Consider the following 17,299-nt stretch of genomic DNA (forward strand, 5'->3'; position numbering starts at 1 on the left):
AGATCTTTTCCATGATGTTTCCTTTCTTATTCTAGATTTTCCCAGAAACAAAGGAATTCTGAAAAGTCTCGATTTAGGCTAATGCAGGTCCACACACTAGCAAAAACTGTACAAAGGAGAAGAAAAGAAAGTATTTCAGGATCCTTACATTTATATATGTGTGTGTATTGTTTATCTCCTGTTACTAAAAATCATGTAAATGAAAGTAGGATTGGCATGGGAAACAGATCTTATTTAAATTATCTAAAAGAGCTTAGAACGAATGCACCTTTTAAATCTACCTTCATAGTAATAACAAAAAATGTAATAACATAAATTCAGTCATTGCAAACATACTCCATATGTGGCTCACATGTTCTAACATTTTTTTCTGGTAACAAGCAGGTGAAATAACAAACCAATACAGATTAGGATGCCAGATTGTTACTATTATCCATTTTTGATAACAAAAACAAACATAAAATAAAATGTGTTTGTTATTTTCCCTCGCAAGACACTTAGTTTTAATTCTGTGAATGCATTGCTGAAATCTAAGCATCCGGGTTCAGAGTTGAATCTGAAAGTGCCCACAAACTGAAAACCTACTTTTTTATTGATAGTGAAACCCCAAATTTTAACAGATCTTTCAACTAACTAGGAGCACCACAATCTAGTCTGAATTAAGCTTCAATTTGTTTGCCCTCATCCAGGCATCGGTTTAGCACTTGAACAGTTTCCTTGGAATTAGGTGGAAAGGAACAAGAGAGCTGGGTATCATCAGCTTATTAGTGACATCTGACACCAAAACTCTGTCTGACATCTCTCAGCAGTTTTGTGTAGATGTTAAATAGTATTGGGCACAGGACTGAACCCTGAGGAACTCCACAGGCCTATGTTAAGGAGTAAAACAGGAATTCCCTCCAGGAAATAATGGAGCCACTGGAAAACTACTCCCAAGCTACATCCCAGAGGGGTGAATTGGAAGGACAGCATAGCTGGCAAAAGCCACTGAATGGACTAGCAGAAGCAACAAGGACATCTTCCCACTATCCAGTTCCTTGTATAAGCCATTCACCAATGCTGATCCATAAAGAATTGCAGCTAATGTAATTCATGATGACACTTTTAAAAATACGAATGGTCAAAATATAGAAACACCAGAGAAATGTTATAGTTTTGGAACAGGAGTAGTTATAAATACTGAATTTCTGAGGTCACTTCTTTATTCTTTGGAAAGTATGTGACTGATGACTCTTCCAGGCAGGCTCAAAATGTGGGACCTGTCTCACTTTTAAAGGAGACATCCAAACGATGCCTCAGATTAAAGTGCATTAATGTGGAGTAAACTGGGCTTTCCCTTAAAGATCATGAATTAAATATCTCATTAGATCTGAATCTTAGTGAAAGATCTGGGTTTAATGAGGTTTTGGGCCTGTGGAGATTGACTTCTGGAGTCACAATCTGCAACACTGGGGGGTCAGTCCACACAGCCATCTCCTTGAGCCCAAAAGTGTGAGAGGGTGGCCACTTCCTCCCCTCCAGCCCCCTATTTTGGTCCCAAAACATACTGGAGAGGCCTGTCAATAGCACAGGCCACTCCCTAAAGTCCTCCTGGCACAAGAAAATGGTGCATCAGGAGGTAGGGAGGAAGGGATTTTCTTGCACTAGGAGAACTGTAGGGAGAGGCCGGTGCTGCCAGCAGGCCTCTCTGGTAAGTTTGGGGACCCAAATGGGTGGCTTCAGAATGACTTCATGATATCCCAATTCCGATTGGGATTCCATGTAGCCACCCCTAAGGGAAAGCCCAGAGTTTGGGTTGGGGAGTGGGGACTATAACCCGTGCTGAAGTCAGTTATTTTAACCTATTTCGGCATGGGTTTTAGTTATGTGTGGAAGTGCCCTGAGTTACATGTTTTTCAGAATCCACATAAGGCTAAGGGAAAGTGATGCTAGCATACGAAAGAACCATAGTTTTGTGAAAACATTATCCGAGTAGAACTGGGAAAATCCACAAAGAAGCCCCTCTTATATCATCACCAAAAAGTATAGAATAAACCAGACCTTAAAAGTGGAAATTATGGCCTAAATCAAACTGCTGTTTCCTGTTACAACAGAATGAAATGTGAAATGTATTCCAAAACCTATGTACATCCCACTGTTTCAGCGGGTCTACTCTATTTGGGACTTATAACTACATTTAAGCCTATTTATTTGTTTCTGCCTATATGTTCAAAATACATGTATATCACATATACACACATCAATTTGCAATGCTTTGGATTTAAGAGCAGTGGAATACTAACATCCCAGTGCTCCATATTCATGCTATGCATTGATGTCTAGCTTTGTTGTTTGGCTTTTTTAAAGGGTGAGGATGATGGAAAACTGAAACAAAGCAATTGCCTCATAGAAAAATCATCTTAGCAGGATAGAAATTGCAAGGCTTTTGTAGCTGCCGCAGAACATATTATTGTAGGGCAAATGGCTTAGTAAAATTCAAAGGAAGGATTAGATACAGAAGTGAACGATATTGTAAAGCTGCCGTAGCCAGCAAGGATAAAAGATTCAAGGGCTATCAGTCCCTCGGCTTCAGGCCATATAACGATCACCAGCTGAGCCCAAGAACAAGTACCTTCCCTGTAGCCAACAAATATTTTATTTTGAGAGTGAGTTCTCTTTTTTTCCCCTTCCTCCTCACCTTTTTGTCTCTAAAACATCAAGGAAATGCTGCTTTCCAGGGACAGGGAAATTAGACCTGATGCTTCTTTGCTATGATCTCATGTGGCAGGTTTTGTAGAAGTTAAAAATTCATAGATTTATGTAATCTAACAATTGGCCATTGCCAAGAGAGCTGGAATGGCCTTATAGCTTCACACACAAATTGTGTGTGACATTTCAAGGATGTATTCCATGGATGTCCAGACCAAAACATTTCTGTATGAGACAGGGGAGGTAAGAAGCTGTAGAATTGCCTCAAGATACAGTTGTAGAATGCTACTGAATGTAAAAGATATAGTTAAATAAAGGTCCCATCATTTTTGATAGTAATTTAGACTAGACATAGTATTTAGATTAGAAATAGATCCAACTCTATCATTTAGGAACACAAGAATGAGTTTTTGGGCACCAAGAAATACCAAATTGATTCTTGTATCCTATTACCCCCTATTACCTATTACCTATTGCCCCCGGTGGTGCAGCGGATTAAACTACTGAGCTGCTGAACTTGCTGACTGAAAGGTTGGCTGTTTGAAACCAGGGAGCAGGGTGAGTTCCTGTTGTTAGCTACAGCTTCTGCCAACCTAGCAGCTCGAAAACATGCAAATGTGAGTAGATCAATAGGTACTGCTCCAGCAGAAAGGTAATGGTGCTCTGTGCAGTCATGCTGGCCACATGACCTATGGACAACGCCGGTTTTTAGGCTTCGAAATGGAGATAAGCACCAACCCCAGAGTCGGACACGACTAGATTTAATGTCAGGAGAAAACCGTTACCTTTACCCTATTACCTTCCTTCCTAATGCCCACACATTTAGGACTCACACAATTAGGGATATTGAGATAAATCAGAGCTAGCTGGTGTGTGTGCTTCCTCCACTGTTTTAGCCCTAATATGTGGGCTCTAGTAAGGGTAGAGGTATAATTCTTTACTAAGGTTCTTCATGAAGGGAGGAATGGGTAATTATAGCAAATTTCTCCTGGCCACAAGAAAGCACATTTTTAACCATTTGGGCTTCATGCTATGACAAATTCACAAAAAGTTATTTTGCACAGAAAACTGCATTTTCTGCACAAAAAACATTATTGTGCAAAAATATTATTTTTATGTGTAGGAAAGGTTGTTTTCAATTGAAATCACCAACATGTGAATTTTGCACAGAAAAAAAATCACTGCAGAGCTTTTAGTCAATTGAGGATTCTTCTCATTATGATTTCCAAACACTTTAAAAAACACAACATTTTTTCAGATATTTTCTAATCTGCAAGTTAGGATCTTGAAGACTTTGCATTTACTATATATACTCGAGTATAAGTCTAGTTTTTCAGCCCTTTTTTAAAGACTGAAAAAGCCCCCCTCGGCTTATACTTGGGTGAGGTTCCTGGTTGGCTTATATTTGGGTCAGCTTATACTTGAGAATATATGTTACATTTATTATTTTTTCTCTATTATTATTGGTATTATTACATTTATTATTTTTCTCTATTATTGTTGCTATTGTTACATTTATTTTACTCTATTATTATTATTATTATTATTATCAATACATTTATTATTTCATTCTAATATTATTATTATTGCATTTATTATTTTACTCTATTTATTATTACTTGTATTATTTTCCTGTATTTATTATTATTATTACATGTATTATTTTACTCTATTATTATTAAAAGGATACATAAGCACATTTACATTGAAGAAGATGAGAATAATGATTTGATCAGAGTTGGACAGTCTTATCTTAAATTTGATTTTTATGTAAACATGCAAAAATATTTAACCTACTGATGCCTCAATCAATGTAATTTTACTGGTACCTATTTTAATTTCTGAAATTTACCACTCTTGGGTTATACTGGAGTCAATGTTTTCCCAGTTTTTTTGTGGTAAAATTAGGTGCCTCGGCTTCTATTCAGGTCAGGTTATACTCGAGTATATACTGTACTTTTGCCCACACTGAAAAGATACCTTTAAACTGAATACATGAAGGGCAAGATCAAAATAATACCAGTTATCTGAACCTCTATGGAAGTAACTCTGTACATAATCTGCAGTCTTAATGTTCTTTGTGCATTCCAAATAGGAAAGCATGATTTAATCCCTATTTTCCAGCTCACATCCTAGTTTCATATCCTAATTGATAGACAGAGAGTCCCACCAATAACACAATATTTCTGCAGTGGTGGAATTGTGTGCTTCTGGGAAGCAACAGGCTCTGGTGAAATGGACTATATATCAGTATTGCAGTATTTGGAACAGAACTGAAATGTAACATTTCAAACCAGACAAGTACTGTCTGACCAGATAATATCAATAAGATTCTATGGAAAACCCATCAATATAAATATAAGCCAAGTTCATGCTCCCAACTACAGAAGTGGAGGAAGATTACACACTGGAGTCCAGGAGGAAATTGACCACACATCAAAACAGAATTTCTTGCTACTCATAGGCAATTGGAAAACAAAAGACAAAAACAGAGCGCAATGATAATCTTTCCTCATTTTACAGTTCTGTTTTTAAGCCCTGGGATGTATTCTGGTTGGCTGCAGTGCATTACATCCTATTATGGACTTTCTGGCGAGTTCTGTTTAACATGCCATTTCTGGATGGGAAGCAGTGTACAATGGGCAAATTGGCCCATCTGATGAGGTAGACAGTGTTTGTGTAGAACCACCCTTACTTCTTTATTACACAACATTGCTATAGTCCTGTAGTCCTGCCATGGAAGCATCCTGTGAAATTTTGGGATTTGTAGTTTAGTGAGGTCCAAGAATTCTCTGGCTGCGTATTCTAAATGCCCCTCCCTAAACTGCAAATCCCAGGATTCCACAGGATGTTGCCATATCAATTAAAGTGAATATATACTGTAACAGTTTAACTTGATAAGACAAACAATCCCATGTTTCCTGAAGGCTCTATTGAAAGCTTAATCAAATGGAGGTTAGGAACAGAGACAATATACACAATTATACTTCTGCTCCTTGACCCATGAGTTCATGAAGAAGGTTTATGTCTTACCAAAATAATTCCCTTTACTATAGCCCTCAACTATTTTTTTAATTGCATAAATTAATTCCTACCACAATGTATTCTGCAGGGGAACACTTCATTATCTTAATATTTGCTTGTCACAATTTTGAGAAATATTATTTTTTCTGGCTGCATAAAATAGAGTGATTCCAAGTGTCTGATTAAAAAATGTGACTGTGTTTAATGATAGCCTGATATTCAGGGCACTTGAGAAAGATTACTTTGGGTAAGGTGGCAATCTTACACATTTACTCATACATTTTGGAGCCTTTAATGATCAAAATATTTTTATTGTTGTCTCTGGCCTTTATTTTCTGTCTTCTTGCTCGCATTCTTCCTGCTTTGATCTTCTTGTTAAGCTTCGAATGTCTCCCCCCCCTCCCCCCTAAATAAATGCTTGCAATGCTTTTCCTGTTAATGTCTGGCATGTATCCTCATTTTTTCTTTTTTGAAAAATTCTTTTAAACCTACGTATTATAATCTTTGTTCTTTGTGCCATGTTCTTTTCTATACCGCTTTTATTTTACTCATAAATGAGAAAATTTTTCTTTTTGTTACTCATAGTTTCTAATTCGTTGTTTATGATGAAGTGCCAGACAATTCCTATACATTTCTTTTGTTTTATACCTATTTCCACATTTCCTTTGTCTTGTGTTTCATCAGGATTAGGAGTATAAATTGTACAGCTGTCCACTTATTATTGGACTGCACTTCTCAGAATTCTTCAGAACTGACTATGTTGACTACAGCTGTTGAGAGTTGCTAACCATCAACATCTTTGGGGGAGATGTAGCTGGAATTATGTGCTGGCAAGAATCTTAAATCTACCATCTATTTATCGATCTATCAATCTATTATCTATCCATTTGACATGTGTGTTGTCAGAAGCAGACAAACCCATTTTCAAAAGTGCATTAAAGTTGTGGAGTATGCTATAGCTATGTCACAAAAATAAGTACACAATTGAATATGATAATTGTTCAGCTGGCTGTGGCGCAGCTGTTGAGCAGCTGCCTTAAATCACTCTGACCATGAGGTCATGAGTTCGAGGCCAGCCCGTGGCGGGGTGAGCACCCGTCAATTAAAAATAAAAAAATAGCCCCTGCTCGTTGCTGACCTAGCAACCCGAAAGATAGTTGCATCTATCAAGTAGGAGATAAGGTACCACTTATAAAGTGGGGAGGCAAGATTAACTAATTTACGACCTGGAATGAGGAAGTGCCGTCAGTGTGGATGATGAAGCAGCTGCTCCCCCCTGTGGCCAGAATCGAACATCCCCTCAGAAGAAGGTTAACTTGCCTCTGCGTGTGTCTCTCAGTCTCTGTTTGATGTGTTTATGGGCATTGAATGTTTGCCCTATGTGTGTTATAATGTGATCCGCCCTGAGTTCCCTTCGGGGTGAGAAGGGCGGATTATAAATACTGTAAATAAAATAAATAAATAAATGATATAGTGAAATTATGCTTGTACATGTGTGCACAGAAATGGGTTCACTTCAAGAGGTGCATGAAGTGTCTTCCAGGTAACTTCCTATTGTAAGAAAGGTATCTCTGGGCCTAAAATATCTATCTATCTATCTATCTATCTATTTATGTAAAACATGTATATTCCTCCCTTCTCACTCCAAAGGGAACTCAGGGCGGAGCCCAACATATATATGGCAAACATTCAATGCCGGATCATAAAATAAATTATAAATATACATAAACAGAAGCCAGAGAGTTTCAGAAAAACATCTATTTCTGCTTTATTGACTACTCCAAAGCCTTCGACTGCATGGATCATAATAAACTGTGGCATGTTCTTGGTGGTATGGGGATACCAAGTCACCTTGTCTATCTCCTGAGAAATCTCTATAAAGACCAAGTAGACACAATAAGAACAGATCACGGAACAACAGACTTGTTCAAGATTGGGAAAGGACTACGGCAGGGCTGCATACTTTCACCCTACCTATTCAACTTGTATGCAGAACACATCATGCGACGTGCAGGGCTTGATGAATCCAAGGCTGGAGTTAAAATTGCTGGAAGAAACATTAACAACCAAGGTGAGAAAACCAAGGTGAAAGAAGAAAGTGCAAAAGCCCGGCTGCAGTTAAACATCAAGAAAACCAAGATCATGGCAACCAGACTGATTGATGACTGGCAAATAGAGGGAGAAAATGTGGAGGCAGTGACAGACTTTATATTTCTAGGCACAAAGATCACTGCAGATGCAGACTGCAGCCAGGAAATCAGAAGACATTTACTTATTGGAAGAAGAGCAATGGCCAACCTCAACAAAATAGTGAAAAGCAGAGACATCACACTAGCAACTAAGGTCCGCATAGTTAAAGCAATGGTATTCTCCATAGTAACCTATGGATATGAGAGCTGGACCATAAGGAAGGCTAAGCAAAGGAAGATAGATGCCTTTGAACTTTGGTGCTGGAGGAAAATCCTGAGAGTGCCTTGGACTGCAAGAAGATCCAACCAGTCCATCCTCCAGGAAATAATGCCCGGCTGCTCACTGGAGGGAAGGATATTCAAGGCAAAGTTGAAGTATTTTTGCCACATCATGAGAAGACAGGAAAGCTTGGAAAAGATCATGATGCTGGGGAAAATGGAAGGAAAAAGGAAGAGAGGCCGACCAAGGGCAAGATGGATGGACGGTATCCTTGAAGTGACTGGCTTGAACTTGAAGGAGCTGGGAGAGGCAACGGCCGACAGGGAGCTCTAGCGTAGACTGGTCCATGAGGTCACGAAGAGTCGAAACGACTAAACAAATGAAGAAGAAGAAAACACTAAAATCAGTTATCTCTTCACATTAAACAATTATTTAAAAAATAAAATAGCCTCCTCCCAAATAGCAAAATATCTGTATGCCAACAGAGGGCATTTTGAGGTTATTATTATTACTTTTATTACTACTACTGTTTTGCATGGTATGTGCAGCGGGTAGGGGGATTTTGCCGTTTGAGTTTGAATCCTCCTAGGCTGGAGATTCTGAACATTAGATATGAAGTAGGTTATTATGCTTTGCAGTATCCGAGAAACTCATTAATGCCTCACTTTGAAAAGTGAAATCATTACATGTTGGCCTGAGTCAAATTAATTAGTTTGAAACCATAAACCATAATTTATTAGATCTAACACAAAAATTCTGTCCCCATTCTCCTTTCTTCTGTACTCCCTTTCCACTTATATCCCTTAAGACAAGATTTCTGAAATTTGTTATGTCAATTTCCCCATGGTAGCCAAACAAGAAAACTTTTTATCTGGCTATAAACCAGGTTTTTTTGTTTGTTTTTTTTTGCTTCTGAATCAATTTTCCAACTTGGGAAATTCAACAAAAGAAGAGAGGAAGAAATGCCCAGGCACCACACTCTTTCCTAATCTAACTCACTAAGGTCTCATTCACACTAGTAAAAAGCCTTGGGATTTGGCAGGACTTGTACTTGCAGGTGTCAGGATATTTTTCAATATCCAAACGCCTTTTGTTCCAATAGGGATTTTTTTAAAAAAAGAAAAACATCTCTTTCCAATATTCAAACTATGTTATTCAAGTTAATTTCTTGTGGATGTCTGGGATGAACCAAGGTTTTTTTCAACCAAGGGCAGGAAATGACACCCCCCCCCCCCAGTACAGACAAGAGCAAAGCCTCACATCTCCATTGTCTCAGTTCCTCCTGTATTTCCTGGGTAGAGCTAAGTAGATGTGAACTTTCCCATGGAGTTCATTCCTCTGATGTTCCTTCTGACATTATATTTTTGAAGAAGGGTAAGGTGGGTGGGGGGCAGGTCATGTTCCTGAGGTATTTTTCACAACATGGAAGTGGAAACACCCCTGCAGAGTGTGCAACTCAATCGAGTAGCAAGACTGTTTTGGAATTAATGGTTATCCGGGTTTACAATGGTTTTAATTCTGGTGATATTCAATATTGTTTTAATTCTGGTTTTTATATGTTTTATTTATATATGTTTCTGTGCATTCTGTCTTTGTGTAAGCCACTTTGAGTCTCAGCCTAGGAGAAATGTGGGATGTAAATAAAGTGATAGATGGAAGGATGTAAGAGTACTTTGTCATCTAAACCTTTTTCACGTAATGTGACTGGGAAACTAATTTTGTGAATAAGACACTTTAACTAATTGGAATGCTGGCTAACCTACTTGTATTATATCGCTGCTATGATACATTTTAAATGAACATCTGTATTAGCTATTTTAATGTAAGGTAAAGGTAAATGTTTTCCCCTGACATTAAGTCTAGTTGTGTCTGACTCTGGGGGTTGGCGCTCATCTCCATTTCTAAGCCAAGAGCCAGAGTTGTCCGTAGACACCTCCAAGCAGGCATGTGTCCAGCATGACTGCATGGAACAGCATTACCTTCCCACTGGAGTGGTGCCTATTGATTTACTCACATATACATGTTTTCGAACTGCTAGGTTGGCAGAAGCTGGGGCTAACAGCGGGAGCTCACCCTACTCCCCAGATTCCAAACACCAACCTTTCGGTCAGCAAGTTCTGCAGCTCAGTCATTTAATCCACTGCAGTATATGTTATAATGTTTATTCATGTTTTAGTTTATTATATCTTATTGGATTGTTTCTGGGTTTGTTTCATTTCAATGCTTAATTCTTTTGTTGTAAGTTTACTATTGTTACTGTGCATTATCCTTTATTATTTTTGATGTGTTTGTACTCATTTAAGCAGGCCCATAGCCACTAGCCAGGATTTTGTTTCAGGAGGGGCTGGAATTTTGGTTCGGAGGTGGGGGGCTGAGACTGAGCAGGAGAGGGTCTACCCTAGCAAACCTTTTGTATGGTTATCCCAATACCCCCATGCATATGGGATATATTGAGCATGGTGATCAGATCATGATATGAATAAACATAACAGTTTAAATAATAAATGTAAGGCTTTTTCGCGGACCACCCTGAGAATTTCGGGGGGGGGGGCTCATCCCCCCCCCCCCCCCCCCGGCTACATGCCTGCATCTAAGGCATTGAATGTTTGCCTTTTTGTGTGTGTGTAAACCACCCTGAGTCCCTTTGGGGAGAGAGGATGGTCTAGAAATAAAGTTTTTTTATCATTATATATTATAATAAGGTAAGAGTAGTGCCAGATCCATCTTGAGGACATGGAGAAAGGTGAACTAGGAGACCCTGTTTCAGTGAATAGTTGAACTTACATTTGGAAAAAAAAGTGTGAGATTTGAAACCATTTTCATTGTCTGAATGAAGTATTTTCAGCCAACATTATGGAGCAGAGAGTTTACAAAGAGGACCACAAACCCTCCCAAAAAAGTAAGGGGATGGAGAAAATGTCAGCTTGCAATGGCCTCACCCCATAATCACTTCAAAAAGATTGTGTGAATCAGCCTGGGAGGAAAAAGTGATTAGCCAACACCACCATCTGTTTCAGGGAGATGCTTTTGTACTAAAAACAGCTCACACGTAGCTCAGCCAGAAAGCATTAGATGGAAATGGTCTGGGGGAAAAAACACAAGCAAACATCCTTAAAGATGTGCTGTGTTCTGTGCTAAAGATAACTCATTGCAAGTAAGCAAACACGGCTTACATTTCTTAATGTAGGAGAAAGGAAGAATGTTTTATAGGGACATGTCTTTTTTCCTGCATGAAGCTTAGATCAGATCAGATCAGATTGTCTTTTGCAGAAAGAAAGTCAAGAAATGGAGAAGCTACTCATATTGAAGTACCAGTATTTATGTTCACAGTGGGCTGAATCCAGACTAAGGGATTTGTACTTCATTCTTACCAAAATCGACAGGGAAATTTAACTTTTTTGCCTACTCACCCAGGAGCAAGACATCCTAAACTCATTGAGGGTTATTTCTGAAAAAAAACATCTCTAGGACAAAGCTATTCATCTGGTTCAACACATTATTCTATCTCTCCACTACCTTTCATTTTCTATGAACCTTAATAATAATAATAAAACTTTATTTATACCCCGCGTGGGGACTCAGGGCGGCTCACAACGTTACAAAAGTAACAGCACAAATACATTAAACAATATACACAGTTTAAAACACAAGAAGATGATAAAACAGAAGTTAAAACAAAGGTTTATACAACAGTAATAATAACCTTCTATAAAAATAATGGATTGGTCCCAGATAGGCTATAATGGAACGTAAAGGCAGACAACTTATGATGAAATGGAGGAAATGCCCCTTCAAAAGAGGCCACCATTGGCCACGGATACCAACACTGGACTGCCTAAAATTAGATGTGTACCCCAAAGACCACTAAGGAAGAAAGAAGGGCCTTGCACTAAATATTCTCTTTTCTGGCCTTTGTTCGCATGCGTTATATTTCATCTGCATTTTCTCAGCAATTCTTTTTGGTTCACTGTCACTCATGTATACAAACCTTTCTGCGATAATATATACTCCCACGTTTTTTAAAAGGTGGAGTTTTTTTTTTTAACTTCAGATCTGTCATCTGTCTAGAATCCTAGTCTTGGTGCTGAGTGAAATACGAGAAGCCTTGTCCAGCAGACTGAGGGGTGTTATAGAAGTGTAACAAATATTATTTTTGTATAATTTAGTAACACATTTTACTTTTCTCCCAATATAGCACCCAAGGTGGCTTGCAGTAGACATTAAAAGGAAGTATGTTCAAGACACGGGATAATATTGAAGTTCAAGAACAGTTCAACAATTAATCTTATTAATACAGTAGAGTCTCGCTTATCCAACGTAAACAGGCTGGCAGAATGTTGGATAAGCGAATATGTTGGATAATAAGGAGAGATTAAGGAAAAGCCTATTAAACATCAAATTAGGTTATGATTTTACAAATTGAGCACCAAAACATCATGTTATACAACAAATTTTACAGAAAAAGTAGTTCAATACACAGTAATGTTATGTAGTAACTACTGTATTTACGAATTTAGCACCAAAATATCACGATGTATTGAAAACATTGACTACAAAAATGTGTTGGATAATCCAGAACGTAGGATAAGTGAGACTCTACTGTAACATTAATTTTAAAACATTTTTAAAATGCTGTTCAAGTATACAGTGGAACCTCTACTTAAGAGCATTCCAACGTAAGAGTGTTTAGAGTTAAGAGCTGTCACTCAGCCCAGGTTTGCTTTGATATAAGAGCAGTGTTTTTTGTTAAGAGCTAGTGCCAGAGGGAGTACTAGCACGTGAGAGAGCACTAGAACAAGAGTACAGGATTTTAGGGCTTCAAGGGAGCTGCATCCTTGCTTCATGTTCTTGTCTGCTTTGGGAGATTTCTGTCTGCTTTGCTATTGTCCACTTAGAGGAACTTTGGGTTAGTTGATTTTATGTGGTTTTTATTCCTGGTATGTTTGGCTTCATGAAGAGAGAACAGGAGAGAGCGCAAGAGAGGGAGGGAGGCTAGAATGAGTCTAGTATGAAGAAAATGATGCTTCTGCCTCTTTGCATTGTCATTTGTGCTTCCTTGCTACAACTTTGTGCTTCTGCCATTTTAAAGTTGATCTTTCTTTGTTATGTGCATTTATACATTATTTGTTATTTATAAAGTACATTTTCTAATTTAAAAACGCATAACAAAAATGGGGGGGAGGATTCGAGGGGCTGGAGCAGATTAATAGCATTTCCATGCACCTCAATGTGAAAATTCACTTTGAGATAAGAGTGTTCTGAGTTAAGAGCTCAGCACATAACAAATTAAACTCTTAAGTCAAGGTATCACTGTAACAATGATGATAACAATAAAATAGAATTCATCACACTTCAAATAATAGACCTTCTGCAGTAAACAGTCAGACAACAAATAGGGGGCCAAGCTAGCTTTCTGTGAATGGGAATTCCACCACCAAGAAGCAAAGATTTATATGGCATCACTTACATAATGTTTGCTTTTTGTATATTGTGAAGTATTTACATGTTTGGGTGAATCTTTTGACTCAGAAGAATCTGTAAGGTATGGAAGGCCAATTGTATAGTCTCTCCTTTCAAATAGTATTACAGTAGAGTCTCACTTATCCAAGCCTCGCTTATCCAAGCCTCTGGATAATCCAAGCCATTTTTGTAGTCAATGTTTTCAATATATCATGATATTTTGGTGCCAAATTCGTAAATACAGTAATTACAACATAACATTACTGCGTATTGAACTACTTTTTCTGTCTAATTTGTTGTTTAACATGATATTTTGGTGCTTAATTTGTAAAATCATAACCTAATTTTATGTTTAATAGGCTTTTCCTTAATCCCTCCTTATTATCCAAGATATTCGCTTATCCAAGCTTCTGCTGGCCCGTTTAGCTTGGATAAGTGAGATTCTACTGTACCATTAGGATTTTTAGAACTATTCTATTCACCAAATGTAACTTCAGGATTTTATTTATTATTTATTTATTTCCAGCATTTATACCCCACCCTTCTCACCCGGGGGGACTCAGGGTGGCTTACAACAGTTGGCAACATTTAATGCCAAGAACATAATAATAAAACAAAAACAGTACATATAATCAATTAAAACTATAAAAATACATCATTAAAATACATTATAACAATTAAAACATATGTAAATTAGATCCATTTGTCTAAAAACCTCATGCTTCAGCCATGTTGACGTTATTATATTACTCATTAAAAGCTTGTGCGCACAGCCATGTTTTCACAGCCTTTCTGATTTTGGCTCTGAATACGTTTTTAATCAGTGTTAAGAAGTGTAACTGTTATTTTTAATATCATTTATATTTAATTCTATTTTAACGTTGATATTGTTTAGGTGTAAATTATATTGCTTTGGTTTTATTGTAAGCTGCTTTGAGTGTTTTGTAGAGAGAAATAGTGGGGTATAAATAAACAACAACAGCTACAATCTGTTTATTTTTTTATGTGACTAAATAATGGGCCCCTGATAAAATATTTTCTATCTAACTAGTGTTTGCTTCACATTTTAAGCTTTTTAAATTTAAAATGCACCTGTTGAAATATGCATAAGAACTTCTTTGTTCTGATTCTTTCTTTTTTTTAACAAAGTGGAGAAAGAGAGAGAGCTCCCATAACCTGATAACAGTTCTTTTTATTACTTGACCATTTCCAAGGGCATGTGCTTTGCAATAAAGTTTAGGAAATTTCCTTTGGGAAAGAGGGAACCATGATAGAAGGGGAAACACACACACATACACACTAACTAAAGTAGATTCAGGAAAAGATTATTAACTCACAATTGCCTTACAGACATTTATAAGTATTGAGGAAGTCTGAATTCCATTGGGATTTTCATCACTTAGTCTGCACTGTTAGCAGCGCTGCCCGAAAGCTCTCCATTAGCCTCCAGAGCAGGCTACAAAGGAAATGTAAAACAGATGAGGTATGTTCCTTCAGACCATGAGCCTGAGCAGTCCGTGAGGTCCTGTACTCAAGGGGAACGGAGCATATGCAGCAATGCTTAGATCAGTCTAAACTTACAATGTTCTGACACCAAGAAAAATGATTGTTATTTACACTGGCGACCATTTGGCTGACAGAATTTATAAGGTCAACCAGCTGGGCTGAAAACCTAATTTAGAATCCTCGAAATATTGCCATCCATTTACTCAGGAGAAACACCTTTCCAAGCCCTCATTTTCTTGTAAATATACCATTAGAGTGGGAATGGGCCTGGAGGGTGGTTGAATAGGCATTACTATTCGATCCCATGGCTCTCTGAGAGCTCTAAAATTTAGCTGATAATTGTGGTGGCAGGTCAAAAGAAAGCTAAACGCACAGTGTATCGAGGTGAGGTATCAGTTTGCACACACTGCTCCTCCAGTCCTATGCGAGGAAGAGAGAGGGAGAAAATAATGACATAAGGGAAAAGGGACAGAAACCAGGGGATGTTTGCTTAAGAAATGTTTCAGTCCAACATGATAAATGCCTCAATTCCTCACAGAGCACTTTACGATGAAATGTTTAAAAGGCTCTATTAAAAAGCAAGCCAGGATACATTGTGGAATCTCAAGGCAAGCGGTACCACACATTGTAATATTTGCAAAAAGTGTTGTTATAAAGTTACGACATGCGGCACTTGCGAAAGCTGAGAGCAATTCTCCTTAGACGGCTGCCAATTTTTCTTAACACATTTTCACCAAAGACAAAGTATTTGATACAGGATATTGAAAAGCAATAAGCCAGTAAATATAATAATGATCTAATACATTTGTGCGTGTTATCTACAATGCTCTCTTTCCACCTCTCCTCCCTCCCTGTTTCCTCTCCCTCTCTCTTGTACACATATACCTTGCTTCTCATGTAATAGATTTCTTACTAGTTGTGTGATTGTTTTTTTTTAAAAAAAAATATTTTGAAAAAATGAACATGCCATGCAACATAATCGATAAAACAAAATTTACAAATTAAATAACACTATAAAGGTAAAGGTAAAGGTTTCCCCTGACGTTAAGTCCAGTCGTGTCCGACTCTGTGGATTGGTGCTCATTTCCATTTCTATGCTGAAGAGCCGGCGTTGTCCATAGACACCTCCAAGGTCATGTGGCCGGCATGACTGCATGGAGCGCTGTTACCTTCCCGCCGGAGCAGTACCTATTGATCTCCTCACATTTGCATGTTTTTGAACTGCTAGGTTGGCAGAGCTGGGGCTAACAGCGGGCGCTCATTCCGCTCTGGGGATTTGAACCTGGGACTTTTTGGTCCGCAAGTTCAGCAGCTCAGCGCTTTAACACACTGCGCCACCAGAGGCCTCATAATAACACCATAACAATAACACCATAACAAAATATTAATACAATGGACAGTATATAATCTGGTCTCCAGAGTTAATTCAATCAAGGATTTTTGTATGCATGTTGACTTTAGAAAAAGAGGTAACATTCATAAAGCAGGGAAGAATTTATATATTATATACTGCACTTGAAGTTAGCCAAAAGGTCTATACAATCTGACAATACTCTGGTTTCTCTTCAGATCGTATATGAAATTTATCTATGGTTCAGCATTTCCTGGAGTTTCAGCTAAACGAAAAGATTTTGCTTACCAGAAGCAAGGAATAAGTTGGCAGAGGACCACCATCACCTCATCTCTCATCCATAAACTGAATCAACAGGCAGTTGACTCTTCTGGCATATGAGATCATAGTCTCTATTTCACTTGAGAGAACAGATTAATTTATGGAGTCCAAGTCAAGCTGTGTGGATTGCACAAGGATACATCCTTGTTCTACAACAAAGATGAATGTTGGTGGGACTCTGGAGGAACACTGGAGATTGTGGGCACCTCACTCTACCCAATGGTAGAAGAAACTTCCTCACTTTAGTGGAGAGAAAGGACGTCCCAAGTATAAATGTAAAAGTCGGTGACAAGAATTACCTTTATCACCAGAGCAGTGTTAAGAGGGGAAACTGCATCAGTGACTAACAGTGAAGGTTAGTGGACCATATTTGTCCAACACATAGGTCCAGGCAAGATGGCATCAGTACCAGACCCTCGGGTTCCAGCTAGATGTTTAAGCGCAAGTAAAGGTAAAGGTTTTCCCCTGACGTTAAGTCCAGTCGTGACCGACTCTGGGGGTTGGTGCTCATCTCCATTTCTAAGCCAAAGAGCCGGCATT

General features: G+C 38.2%; 1 protein-coding gene across 1 annotated transcript in view; it reads left to right on the top strand.

Annotated features, from left to right (window-relative positions):
- Positions 1-12,392, top strand: part of rbm43 (RNA binding motif protein 43) — a 240,285-nt gene extending 227,893 nt beyond the window's left edge. Inside the window, exon 5 of the transcript XR_010001419.1 lies at positions 12,317-12,392. The gene's annotated coding sequence lies outside the window, so the exon portion shown is untranslated. The remainder of the gene's footprint in view (positions 1-12,316) is intronic.
- The last annotated feature ends 4,907 nt before the right edge of the window (positions 12,393-17,299 follow it).

This window comes from Anolis carolinensis, chromosome 1 (genome assembly GCF_035594765.1).
Source record: "Anolis carolinensis isolate JA03-04 chromosome 1, rAnoCar3.1.pri, whole genome shotgun sequence".
Taxonomy (NCBI): Eukaryota; Metazoa; Chordata; class Lepidosauria; order Squamata; family Dactyloidae; genus Anolis; species Anolis carolinensis.